This window comes from Nannospalax galili, unplaced genomic scaffold, assembly GCF_000622305.1.
Source record: "Nannospalax galili isolate Female #2095 unplaced genomic scaffold, S.galili_v1.0 scaffold973, whole genome shotgun sequence".
Taxonomy (NCBI): Eukaryota; Metazoa; Chordata; class Mammalia; order Rodentia; family Spalacidae; genus Nannospalax; species Nannospalax galili.
In genome coordinates, this window is record NW_008334020.1 from 318,438 (window position 1) to 331,965 (window position 13,528).

At 38.0% G+C, this 13,528-nt stretch overlaps 1 protein-coding gene across 1 annotated transcript in view; it reads left to right on the forward strand.

The window, feature by feature from the left end:
* The first annotated feature begins 3,499 nt into the window (after positions 1-3,499).
* The window catches only part of Cd36 (CD36 molecule), an 80,190-nt gene continuing 70,161 nt past the window's right edge, over positions 3,500-13,528 (forward strand). Inside the window, exon 1 of the mRNA XM_008828986.3 lies at positions 3,500-3,743. The gene's annotated coding sequence lies outside the window, so the exon portion shown is untranslated. The remainder of the gene's footprint in view (positions 3,744-13,528) is intronic.

A 13,528-nucleotide genomic window follows, 5' to 3' on the forward strand; every position in this document is an offset into this window, starting at 1 on the left:
CATTTTTATCCATTATTTTTTTATGAGTAAGCACTTTCCTCCGAATTCTCTTTTTAAACACATGGCATTTTATTTTATTTTTTGAATGTCAGGAAAAATTGCACATGTTTATCATAGACAGCATATTCCTTGGGGCACGTACATGTTATAAAATGACTAAATCTAGCTAAATAACATAGGCTGTTCCTGACAAGCTATCATTTGTGTGGGGGAAACCATTTAAAAATTGCTTACAAAATTTTAATTATGTGCATGTGTGTGTGTCAGTTTGGGGTTTGTGCTGGTGAGTACAGGTGCCCATGAAAAGCAGAGCTGTGCAAAACCCCTGTAGCTGGGGTTACATGTGGTTGCGAGCCACCCCACAGGGTTGGTGGGAATTGAACGCAGGTCCTTTGCAAGTGTGTACTACACACTCTTTGTTCCTTAAGGTAGAAAGCGTTTATTCAAATAGCCTCACAGATCTAGGGATGTCACAGCAGCAGGAGCCTGAGAGAAATGCTGACATTTCATCCACAGTCCAGAGCAGAGAGCAATGAATCCACCACACATGCATGCTTGTGTTCAGCTTGCTTTCTCCATTTTTTTCCTTTGAAAAATTTTGGTTATTCAAGTGTTTCATACCATTAATTTTGATCATATTCGTACCCCCTCCCCCACCCCCTCCCTCAATGTAACCCCCAGACTTCATGTCCTCTATTAGCAAAAGAAAAACCCCATCCATTTTACACATTTGAACTGGGTGCCTGAGAAATCATATCTCATTAGATTATCAGTGACCTGTAATTCTTAGGCACAGATAGGCCTACTCTCCTTTCATGTAGTTTTGGGTTAGAATATACCCAGGTTTCTTGGAATGCACTTTTCACTCTTGCTTTCTGTTTCTTTTACACACCGTTTAGGATTGTCAAGTAGGGATTTCTCTCTTCCTCGGTTACCAGAAATGGTAGAATTTCCTCATCACTGTCAATTATTCTCAGCCCGTGAGTGCACGCAGTTTACCCTTTGACTGTTTCAGGGCATCACTCAACACACTCCCCCCATGTGTTTCAAGACTTTCTCCAATTGATGATTCCACACAGGGTTTTACTGTGGGTAAAAGAAGGCAAGAGTATACACACACTCTTAACAGAAGAGACAGCCTCAACTTCTCTGTTAACATTTTTCAAATCAACAGTATTTTGAAATCAGTTTTATGACAGCACTCAGAAGACTGAGGCAGGAAGATTGCCATGAGTTTGAGGGCAGCACACTTTACAAAGTGAGTTCTAGTTCAGCTTTAGCTACAATGTGAGCCATTAAAAATATAATCCCACCCCTCAAAAACAGAATTCAGCCAGAAAGGGAGCTGCACCCAAACTTTTACCTTAAGCTGATATTTAGGACATCTCATGGTAAATTTGTGAACAAGTTTAAATTGAAAACGTTGTTGCAATTCTGTTTAAAAATGTGTTTTAGAAAGAAGGGCTTTGAGTAATACTGTTGGAAAAATAAACCTACAGAAAATCCTCATAGTAGAGTGCTAATAGAGTTAGTTACAAATTAGCCACCAAATATCTTTCTGATCCTATGTACAAACTAAGGGAACTGATAGTTATTGTAGGATGTTTTTCAAATGCGTTCTTCCTAAACACAAGTTAGCAAGGTCAGTACGTAAGTATTTCAGACAATTACGCATTGTTTTCAAGTGGGTAGAGGAGTCTGCCAATTTTTCCCTAGAAGGCCACAAACTGTTCCTTCTCTGTTATGTTACTGAACCAAGGGTTCGAAAACAGTTCACCATGAACTCTTGCACACTGGGCAGGGATATATAAAGAAGGGATTTATTTTAGGTTAAGAGCTGTAGTTTCTCTGAAAGGGCTTTGTAAACCATTATATTAACAGTGAAAATGTTGTGAACATCTCTAATGTGATATACTGAAGGATGATTAAGGTCATATCTTTCATGCTTAATGCTGGTCAGTAGAGGAGAAAGGATCTGACAGAGAGAACTTCCAGAAGGCTGGGCACAAAACCAAATGCTACTCAACTTTTAATATCAGTGTAACATCACAGTTATTCAGATGAATTTCAATGCTCTCTCCAAATGAAAGCTTCCGTACAGAAATATGAAACTGCATGATGTTATATGAGGACAAGCCATCAATAACTGCTATCAGTGGCTTACTGGTTAGCTCAAGTTGAATGACTTAAAGTTATGCCACTTACTATACAACAAAGGCCAGGCATGGCCTTTACAATGACTAGTTCAAAACTTTAGGTTTCTGGATACTAAAAAAGCAATCAATAGGTTGAATTGAGGTTGATGAGATACATTGTGATGGGTATTCTTTATTGAGTAGTTAGTGAGGAAAATTTCTGATGACACCATGGATGCATGGGACCATTATTCTTGACAGCCCTTGGATGTAAAATCCTTACTATATGGTTCATTTGCTCTAAATGACCTACCCCTCCTAAGATGATACCAGTGAACAGTGAACAATTTAATCCTGTGTATGTGGTTTTGGGTCAGACTATGCCCAGGCTTCTTGGAAAGGAATTTTCATTCTTAATTTCTGTTTCTCTTATACATTTAGGAATATCAAGTAGGGATTTCTCTTTTCCTCAGTGGTCAGAAATGCTTAGTTTTCCTCATTGAAGTTAGTTGTTCACAACCCTTGCACCCAGGTTACAATTTGATGATTTCCTGGCCTCATTCAGCACAATGACTCAACTGTGGACCAAGGCATTCTCCATAAAGAAATATTAATTGAAAATATTTAACATCTAAAAAAACAAGAGCATTATGACTCTTTCCCAGATTCCCTGTTTAGTTTGTTTTGACACAAGTGATAAATTCTTAATATATGAATTTTATATTAAGCAAGTGATTTATTAATAGAAATCATGCTATTATTGCTTTTGTCAGTATAAGAACTTAAATCACAAGGCTTATTCAAGCTTTATTCATATGCTTAGCAGTAGAAGTAAGCATGATTCATTCTAAATGAAATATACAAATATTCAAAAAATTTAAGAAACAATAGCTTAAGCGAAAGCAACCTGGTAATGCATGGCACTTTCTCCCTCATTACCTGAGTTAAGCAGGAGCCAAATTTCAACTAAGAACATACAGGAGAAAATACACTAGGAAAGCTCAACACTTAGTCAGGTTTTTGAAAGTGAAGTCTAATGGCATTTGTAATGACTGGAACAAAAACCTGTTTGTTGACTGAACCTCACTCAACCTTGCTTTTGTGTTGATTTTCTACTTGATCAGAAAGGCAAACCTGAAGCTACCTCTAGCTCAGAGCCAATGATAAACACCAAACAAAGCCAATCAATTAGAATGACCGATCATTGGAACTGCTGTGTTTCATAAGCACAGCAACTATTTCTTAAGGGATATAAGAGGTTTTCAGCAGGAAGAGGATTAAGGGTATTATTTTCCTCAACTGAGGAACAAAAAGAAGGAGTTTTTTTTTACGTTAACTTTCATTTCGATGAGCTCAGATATCAGGAATCTATATTTATCTCATGTTAGGCGTGGGCCTGAAGTACTGGAATGCTCAGGATGTCAATGGTGTTCAGATGTCAGGATAACCTTAAAGATAAATGAAGGCTTGAGACATGCACCTCCTCTCTGAGTCCTCAGCTGCTGTGTTGTGGAAATGATGTGTTTACTTTCTGTGTCTCCTTCAGCTGTCTCCCCAAAGGCAGTCTTAAGATCCTGGGACTGGGCGAGCAAGCTCCTCTAGAAGTTGGTGAGCAAAATTTCTTTCGTGTGGGAGCGTGGTTGTGTCTTTGCCGTGGATGCACTGTAATCTGGAAACATGCTACATGTGAGCTCTCTGATAAGCATATGATGTCTGGTATAATGATTTAATATGCAATGCTTTTTTTGATGGACGTTATAAGCTTGCAGCCAAAGAGATGAAGAAACTTGACTTTGAACCTTTAAAATTTACATTTCCTTATCTCTAAACTCATACTACGAAATTTCCATTTGTGTATTTCATGTATTTTGTGTATCAGGAAACTTAAACTTCGCAAATTTTAGTTGAAATTTCTATTTGTTTTCATTCTTAAATTTGATCTTGCATACTTTAATCTTATTTCATCTTTTATTGAAATTTGTTTTTCTTATAGACCTTTTACAATTTCAATCTTTTGAAATGATACTCTAAATTTCTGAAAGTCTGTTCTCTACAAGATTAAAAATGTCTTTTTTTTTTTTTGTAAATTAGATTACAGAATGTAGGACCTTAGTTTGGGGACCCTGAAATGTTTTCTGACTTATAGTCACTGCTGGATAGTGTATGAAAAAATATTCTGAAAGATTCATCCTCTTAATTGCTTAACTCCTAAAAAGAAAAAAAAATTCTATACATATAATGTTCTGAACATTGGCAATCCTAGAAATTTTATCAACTTTGGGCACTAGATGTGCTATTTGTGGGGCAGTGGGAGGTTTTATTACATAGAAGAACATTTCTAATGCTGTGTTTTATGCATGACTATATAAAAATAAGTAACTGTGAATAAGCCTAGAGCAGCAACTTCTCCAGAAAGTGAACTTAATGTCATACTTATTTAGAGTCTACAATATCTGCTAATACAAAAATGCAATTGACTCTGATTCTTGATGCTATTGCTGTTCTTGATGCTATTCTCGATGAATTAGATGGGTTTCTGTACTGGTAGGAGGCTTTTAGTCTCCAGGGAATGTTTGTTTGTTTGTTATGATATTCCATTCTGTAGAAAGCATTCTGACAGATTCTTACAAAAGTGTAAACTTCTCATTACCTCTTTGGAAGAGAACACAAACTCAGAAAGAATCTGGATCAAATGAAGAGAAACAGGTTGCCTGTCTTGTTCTCCGGTGTACCTAAATAATAAAAGTGGATTTGTGGGGCAGTGAGACTCCTGTAAGACTGAGAGGGGAAAGGCAAAATATTTTCAAGTGACATATGGCGTAAACACTAATTATTTGGAATCGGATCCTTGAGTAAAGGACAATGACAGCCCTGCAATGGGCTGTTCTGAGTTTAGGAAAGAAAGCAAACACCTGTGGATAATAAAACAATTTCACCTAGGAAAAAGAAAAAACAGTATGCTCTGGGACTCAGAAGAATGTCAGAAAAACATAAAAGGATTTTAAGCATGCACAATGTATGCCTCAGGTGTGCAGTAGGACCATTCAATGAATGACAGCAAGAAAAACAAAGTCTCTGGGCACTGATGTAAATGTGGTTCATGTGCTCTGGGAGCAAATTCTTCAGGGACAATTACTTCCAGGATTTATTCCAACATTCAAAGTATTTGTAAACTTATCTCCACAATGATTTGGTTGTTGTTATTATTATTATTGGAAAAAGGACCCAATATGAAATTAAGAAATGCTATAAAATGAATGAAAGAGGGAAATGTGTTAGTGAGGCTCTGATTGGTGTTACCTGAAGAGAGTTGTTTGGATAGAAATTGTAGCCTGTCTTACTTTTTGTACCTAGACACCCTGAACAGTTTGTGGTACAAAGTTATTCTTTCTCTCACAAGCAACAAGCAAGAAGAGGAAATGTTCTAAAGTGCTAAGTGAACAGGGAATATAAAAATAATTATGTTCTTAAAATAGTTCTGCTATTTTGTTCTGTGTAGAAGTACAGAAATTGGCTAGTCCACTGAACACATTTTATGAAGGGTATCAGCATGCTACAGACTCTAGTCATCTCTTTTTTATTATCATTTGTTGTGTTTGTAATTTGTTTTGAGATAGAGTGTCATGTATCCCTGACTACCTTTGAACTCGCTATGTAGGGGAGAATTACCTTGACTTCTGATCTTCCTTTCTCTGCCTCAAGAGAGCGCTAAGATTACAGGTATGTGCTACCAAGCCTCTTTTATGCACTGCTGGGCATCGAACCCAGGACCTCTTTCATGTTAGGCAGTTATTCTACCAAGTATGCTAGATCCCCGGTAACAGTCATTTCTTTAAGGAGAAGAATAAAATAAACTCTACTTTGTGTTCTCTGCAAATGACACCATGTGGAAAATAAACTGCATTTTTAGTGAGGTGCTTGGTAATACCCTACTAAGTAGTTGAAGATGTTTTGCCAAATACCCAGAGACCTTTGTCATAAGAGCACTACCATATGAAAGAAGAAATGACAGAAAATTGGCCAGCATTATGCAAGGGACATATGAGACTGCTTGGCTGCATTTACAAAAGATTTCAGAGCATGTTCACTGGAATAGAGCTGCTTTGCCCTTTGATGCTTCTGAAGTTTAAAAGAGAAATAAGGGCAAGTTTTTTTAACATTGTTTTTATGATCAAGTTCTTGTTTTGATGTGCCTTTTCTTCAAATCTTTCAAGTATTACACTCATCTTTGAACTTTTTAGCAAATTCAAAAGAATTTTAAGACATGGTGAACAGGATGTTTGTTGCAGTTCTATATCTCAGTGATTAGGAGGCTGAGACAAGAGGATCACTATTTCCAGGCCACAATGTGACTGTCTGAACAAAGCAAAACCACCACCACCACCACCACCACCACCACCACCATCACCACAAAATAGGGCATTGATCATGTTGTCATGTTTTAAGACGAGATTTAATTAAGAACATCTCAAATTAATCACAACTTACTTGGAGGTGTGCTTTGTCGTATTCTTCAATTTCACCATTACTCCCTATGGAATATTGCAAATGCCAGAATAAAGTGTATCCTGAGAACTTTAAAAATGACATAGCAAAAGTCAGCTCATTCAGTACAGTGGCTAATAGCATAGAGCCCCAAGCAGCATATCATAGCGGATATGAGCGTTACATAACTGACCATATTTTTAATATGTGTCCTTTAAAGCACACACCATATACCAGTGCCTGATGTGGATGCTCTTCTTTAGATTGACTCATTCATTAGCACACTATTCAAAATACTTAACGAGCAATTACTGAATGCTGGTGTTCTAGTCAGCAGGCAACACTATTAGAAATAACATTGTGCTGAACACTTACGAGGATGAAATATCTTTCTATAGTTTCTCAATTTTGTTTTAACAGAATAAAACCTTTTGCTGAAATTTACTAAACAAAAACAAAACATAAATGATGAAAACATATGAAGCATTTGTGAACATTTTGCCCCTTGTTCCCACAGACCCTGGTTCCCAGTGAGCCATCAATCTCCTGAAGGACAGGTGGACTTAACACGTGGTAGTGATAGTTACAAGGCGAGCAGAGGACGCAATGTTATTTCACTTCCTTGCTTGTTCAAATGTGTGATTCACCTTTAGAGTGGTAGGTCACTTCAAGCAGTGATGGAAATCTCTGCAGAATAAAGTGACCACACTGTGGACTCTAGGATTTAGGTTCAATTGCTTTCTAAATTTACTTCTTGTTGAACTGTTCGGTGTGAAGCCGGAACAAGCAGTCATCTGGCTTTTAGCTTTGCCTTTAGGGAGATATGTGGATTTCCCGAGCTTCATCCTATTAAGAGCAACAGCTACATCTATGTATTCTGAAAGATGGGCAATTTTGGCTCAGTAGGGTACCATCTGTGGTCAGGGTAATGCTGTGAACAGTGAGAGCTAAGTGCACACACATTTGTAGAGATGTGTGCTACTGCTTATAGCTCATGCTTCTGACAGAAATAAAAATCCCACGAAGGGCAATTCCTTTGTAGCACTCCCCAAATACATTCTCATTCATTAAAGTATTGTGTAGAAATATTTTCTAAATCAAAATGCTTATATGATTAAAAGTATGTAAGCTTTAACATTTAAATAAATATTCAAATTTCCATGCAATGTCCAACAACTATTATTTATTTATTTTTGGTCATTTTGAGACAGGGTCTCCTTGTACCCCAGCTGGACTGGTACTTGTTATATAGACCAGGCTGGTCTTGAACTCAGAGAACTCTACCTGTCCCTGCCTCCCAAGTGCTGGGATGAAAGGCTGTGTTATCATGCCTGGCTTAACAACCTTTTAAAAAATTCATAGACATTTACCATAAAGTACACAGATATGTAATGCTTTTCTGAATGATATCTATAGGTAATAGTGATATGGAATTTCAGTAATCATTCTTCTCAGTATGACTGACTTTTTCCTATGTTGGGGTCTTCGGGTGTTGTTCGTAGTTATTTATTTGCTCTTGTTTTGGAATGTAGAACAGATCCTCCACTCATAATACTATGAAATTAAAGGAAGAATATTTTACAATTTACACTGTACTCATCATTAGAAACTCAAGGACACTGAGAGTTCCCTTGTGACTCAGTCCATAAAGCTCATTCATCTCTCCCAGGACTGATATCTGAGTCCTTTCCCCCTGTTGCATACAAGATTTAAATAGTCTTTCTTCTGTGTTCAGTTTTCTCAGCTTCTTTTGCTGCATAAACCTCATTTTGGATACAGAGAAAAAACTGAAATCAGTCCATTCTTCTCTCTGTTCAAAGATCTTGAGAATTTGCTGGCATTGCCTCCATGCCAGGCTGTGATTATTCTGCCTTTACTGTGTGAATGACCATAGCATGCATAGGAGATGTCCTTTCTGCCCTGGCCACGTTCCCCCCAAACCTTCTCTGGGTTTAGTGCATGTGGCCAGTGGATGGCTAGAGCCATTTCTAATTTTTTTCCTCCCTCCCTTGATTTCTTTGATAACTAATTAAAAGGCAAAGGAAAGCTGTCCCCTTCAGTCCTCCAAACTTCTGCATGCGGCATCCTTGCTCTGCAGTCTGTGACAGTACAGTTCAAAACATTTCATGCTTTATCAGCCAATGTCAGAAAATACAGACATTAGCAAGAGAAAAGAAAAAAAATTCACATTAAGTGGCAAGTAGAAAGAAGTCTGGTTATAATTATCCCTTTATTACCTCCAACCTATTAATATTCCTCTTGAGTGTGTAAAGTGCTGTTTTGCCCTCTCAAGTCCCCCACACAGAGTTTCTGTACATAGTGACAGAGGGAGCAATTCTGAAACTGAAGTTCTGTTGAGCAAATAAAAGCAGTAGAAAGAATCTGAATGGTCCTCTATTAAAAAGAAAAGTGCTCAATGGCTGTTTTCCATGGCGAACAATGAAGCGCGACTTGTTTTCTGAGATTTAAGGATAGAAATGTACTTGCAGCTATTCTCCCAATGCTCACCATTTGTTTCCAGAAAAAGCTCTGAACATCAGCAGTAGATAGAGTTCTTCACATAGTCCTAAAGTCCACTGACTTTTGTAAAGCAGGCCTCAGAGATGTTCAGTGAGCTTTTATACCTTTGCTGGGAGAGAATGATTACGTTTCCATTTCCATGGGTTATCCGAGCTTTCCCCAACCCTAACTCACCACACCCAGTAACTCAGGGATCTTATCCATCCATCTGTATGAGTTCATCTCTCATATGTAGGATGAGAAACAACAGCTGAATCTTGTGGCTCCAATCACCCTTCTAACTTTTGGGCCCATGTATCTCTGTGCCTAGAGTTCAAGTGTAGATGCTGACATTCTGCATCTTGACTTGAAAATTTCTAAACCCGGGGCTGGAGAGGTGGCTCAGCAGTTAAGAACACTGGTTGTTCTTGTAGAAGACCTGGGCTCGAATCCCAGCACCCACATGGCAGCTAACAACTGTCCCTAACTCCTGTCCCAGGGGATCCGACAGCCTCTTCTATCCTCTGTGGGCACTGCATGACACAGGTGCACTTACCTACATGCAGGCAATACACGTGAACACATATAACAAAAATGATAAATAAAATTTTAAAAATGTCTAAACCCTTTCAACACATTTGTCATTGTGCTGTTTCATGATATATACATTTATGCTAAGAAGAAAGCAATCACTTACCTACCCAAATGAGTGTGTCTTACTATGCTTAAGTTTTTTCCTAGGATTCAGTAAAATGTATACATGTGATATATACTATGTAAATTCTTTTATAACAAATCAATGAGTTAAATGTGCTTATATACACATATTGGTCATCTGCACAGCACTCTGATACTAATTATGCAAGTAATAAGTATTTAGTGGGAAGCAGTATAAATTATTGATTAAGGCACTCTTTCTATAGCTAGCTTGTATAGGTTTAAAACTGAGATCTGCCATGTTCCAGGTCTGTGACCTCCAGCAAGTTAGTACCTCAGTGTTTCTGCTTATCTATCTATAAAATAGGGTAATAAAGGTCCCTATTTTATAGGGTAGTTGTAGAAAATAAAAAGTTAAGATATGCAATATGCTTATATACCAATGGCTTTTATGTATTGAGTGCTTTAATAGCTTTACTATAAATTTTACAATGATTTAAAAGTAGTTAATATTATCTCCAGTTTAAATGACTAACAGAAAGATTAATAGGCTGGTTTAGAATCTTGGAGCTAGAATAAATGTGCTCATCTTAGTTCTTTTCAGATAGAACTAACCTCACCCGACCTCCTAGTGTTTCCTCTCTAGGTCATTGATACCTCCTTTCATCTTGTTACTCAATCCTGAAACCTGGATTGATTTTTCCCCATCTAGCTAGTGACTTCCCAGGGCTCAGTTGTCCATCCTCCTGTCTCGATGTCCATGTCTACTCAACATTTCTGAAACCTCTCCCAGTATTTTCTTTCCATATGTACTTGCCAAGTCAAGCTCTGTATTTCCTGTATAGATTCTTCCATAGCTTCCTCTGTCCATCCCTCCAGTCAGTTCTCTAGTATGGCTGTCTTATTTCCGTCAGCTTAGTCCTTGAGAGAACAAATGCTTCTTTTCTCAAGGCACTTTCCTATATTGTGTGCTATAGGCAGGCGTCAGATATCCTTTATGCCCATTTTCTAGTGATTTGTTCGTCTAAGGGTCATATATTAAACTAAAATTTTAGCAAAAACAAGGCTTTAGTTCTTGTTAATAATTGGGAGTGTGAGCCACATAGTATTACAATTGCTGTCTTATGAATATACATTCCTAGTGATGCTGTGAGCTACTGGAGTGGGGTATCTGTGGTGTGGTTAGTTGGTCATCATATTTGTATCCAGATTAAAAGTTCAGAATAACCTGTTTTGCAGTGGCTTGTTCATTCCTGTAATCCCAACACTTGGGAGGCTGAGGCAGGCTGATTGTTGTGAGTTCTAGTTCAGTCTGACCTAGAGAATGACACCCTATGTAAGAAACAGTTCAAAATAAGAATAATTAGGGATTTTATTATGCTCTTGCAAGGACTATGGATAAATAAAACATTTTCCAAGCTCATTGAGTAGATAAACACATAAGAAAATGAAAATCAGCAGGAAAGCACATCCGAATGTATTTGTCAACAACAAAAAATAATTTGAGAGGCAAGATAATATCCTCAGAACTGAAAATAAAATAATACCAAAATTATTTGAGATAGAATTTGCTTGTGACATGGGTATTAATCTAGCCACGGAAAGAGACAGATCAGAATGTGGTTTGAGTTGCAGGCATGGCTGGTGAGCAGGTGCTTACTATGTAGGTAAAGGGTCGAGGGTAAGATAAGATTAGGGAAGGACATGCGCTACGGAGAGAGAGCTATTCTGAGTTTGAGTTAGCTACAAATGTTTCTGAGCAGTTAAGGACTGCCAGGCAAATGCAGGAAACTGGAGAATAAGAATGTACAACTTAGTTTTAACAGTTGACTAAATCGGGTCAGGTGTTATTATAGTAGTTTTCAAAAATCAGTGAACATGAGAATGCTGGACTCGGGACTTATGATGCCTGCGCTTAGGTAATGCATCATTACTAAACTGTTGTAGTAAAGTCATCTTTGCTCTTACTGTTTTTATAACGTGCATATATGCCTTCTTCTTTCCACCTTACCTGCTACTTCAGATTTTAATTTCTTCCAAATACAGAGTGTATCTTATTCCTTTGCAAAAAGATATCCAAATTCACCCAATATGATAGTTATTAACTGGGAGGATAATTTGTTCTCAAATTACATTATGCTTTTCTTGTGCTCTTTTCTGTATGGAACATTGTCAATATAGTAGCTGAGATTTCTTCCCTTAAATAATATATTGGTGATACAGACTTACAATTCTCCACCTTCTTTCAAATGAAGACCTTAATCAAGCTCTAAGGTGCTACCTGACACTTGGACAGATGACCTTCCCCTGCGGACCTCTGACCCTGCTTCTCTGCTCAGCCCCCACATTGTTTTTTGCCACTTTGTTTTGTTGTTTGTTTGAGACAGGATCTCCCTGTAGCCCCTGCTGTCCTGGAACTCTCTATGTAGACCAGGCTGACTTTGATCTTACAGAAATCTTCCAACCTCTGCCTCCCCAGTGCTGGGATTAAAGGCAGTGGCCAGCATGGCCCAACTCATGTTCTTTCTTTGAAGGTCTGATTTTTCTTCCTGAAATTCTGAGAGATTGTGCTTCCAAATATGTCAGAGCATCTGGAGTCAAATATTTTTTGGTTTCTTGTTAAGGCCACTGTCCTTTAGTCTGTGGCTACAGGGAACATGTGTGAACAAGTTTTTACTTACTATAGTGAAGGAAAATGGACTGCAGGGAATTGAAAGTGACCCAATATGAAATTATATTGATTGGCTTTCCATCACTGTGACAAAATATCTGAGAAAATTGACCTGAAGACAGATTTCTTTGGGCTGATGATTTGAGAGATTTAGTCCATGATCACTTTGCCCTATTGTTTCTGGATGTGTGGTGGGGCCCAACCTTAAGGAAGAGAGCCGATGGTGGGGCAGAGGCAGAAAGGAAGAGGGATGGAAAAGGGAGAAGAAAGGAAGGCCATTTCCTTATTTCTTAATAAGTTCCATCTCTAAAGTTTCTGTAACCTCTCAAAATCCCTTCAAATTATGAATTCATAAATGGATAAATCCATTCTTGGGTTAGGGCCCTCATGTCCCAGTTTGTTCTCAAAGGTCCCAACCTGAATGCCACTGAATAGGCATTAAGATTTCAACACTTGAACTTTTGAGTTTCATTTAAGATCCAAACAATAACAGAAGATGTGTTATAAAATATGATAGAATTTGAACTTTTTTGGTAGATTTGAGGGAGGGATATGAAGTTGAAGGGAGCTGGTGCAGTGGGGAAGGTAAGGCACTTTTATGACTGTCTTAGTCTTATCTAGGCAGCGAGAAGACTAGAATGAGGCAAAAGCTGTAACTGATAAAGAAGCGCTGTCGATCATGTGTAGGAACAGGAGCATGCAGGTATTTGTGGCTTGGCATTGTTCCTAGTTTGTCTGTTGCTCCCATAAGACTGTAGAGTGGGAGGCTGGAAAGATTGCTCAGTGGTTAAGAACACTGGTTGTTCTTGCAGAAGACCTGGGTTCGAATCCCGGCACACACATGGCAGCTAACAACTGTCTGTAACTCCAGTTCCAGGGGATCCAACCACCTCTTCTGTCCTCCACAGGCATTGCATGACCCAGGTACACTTACCTACATGCAGGCAGTACATGCAAACACATAAAATAAAAGCAGTAAATAGAATATTTTAAAAAATACTTAGGAGAATGTGTGGTGTATTGGAAGCTGTATATAATATTTATAAAAAAGGCTGTAGAATGTTCTTTTGTACATTTTAGT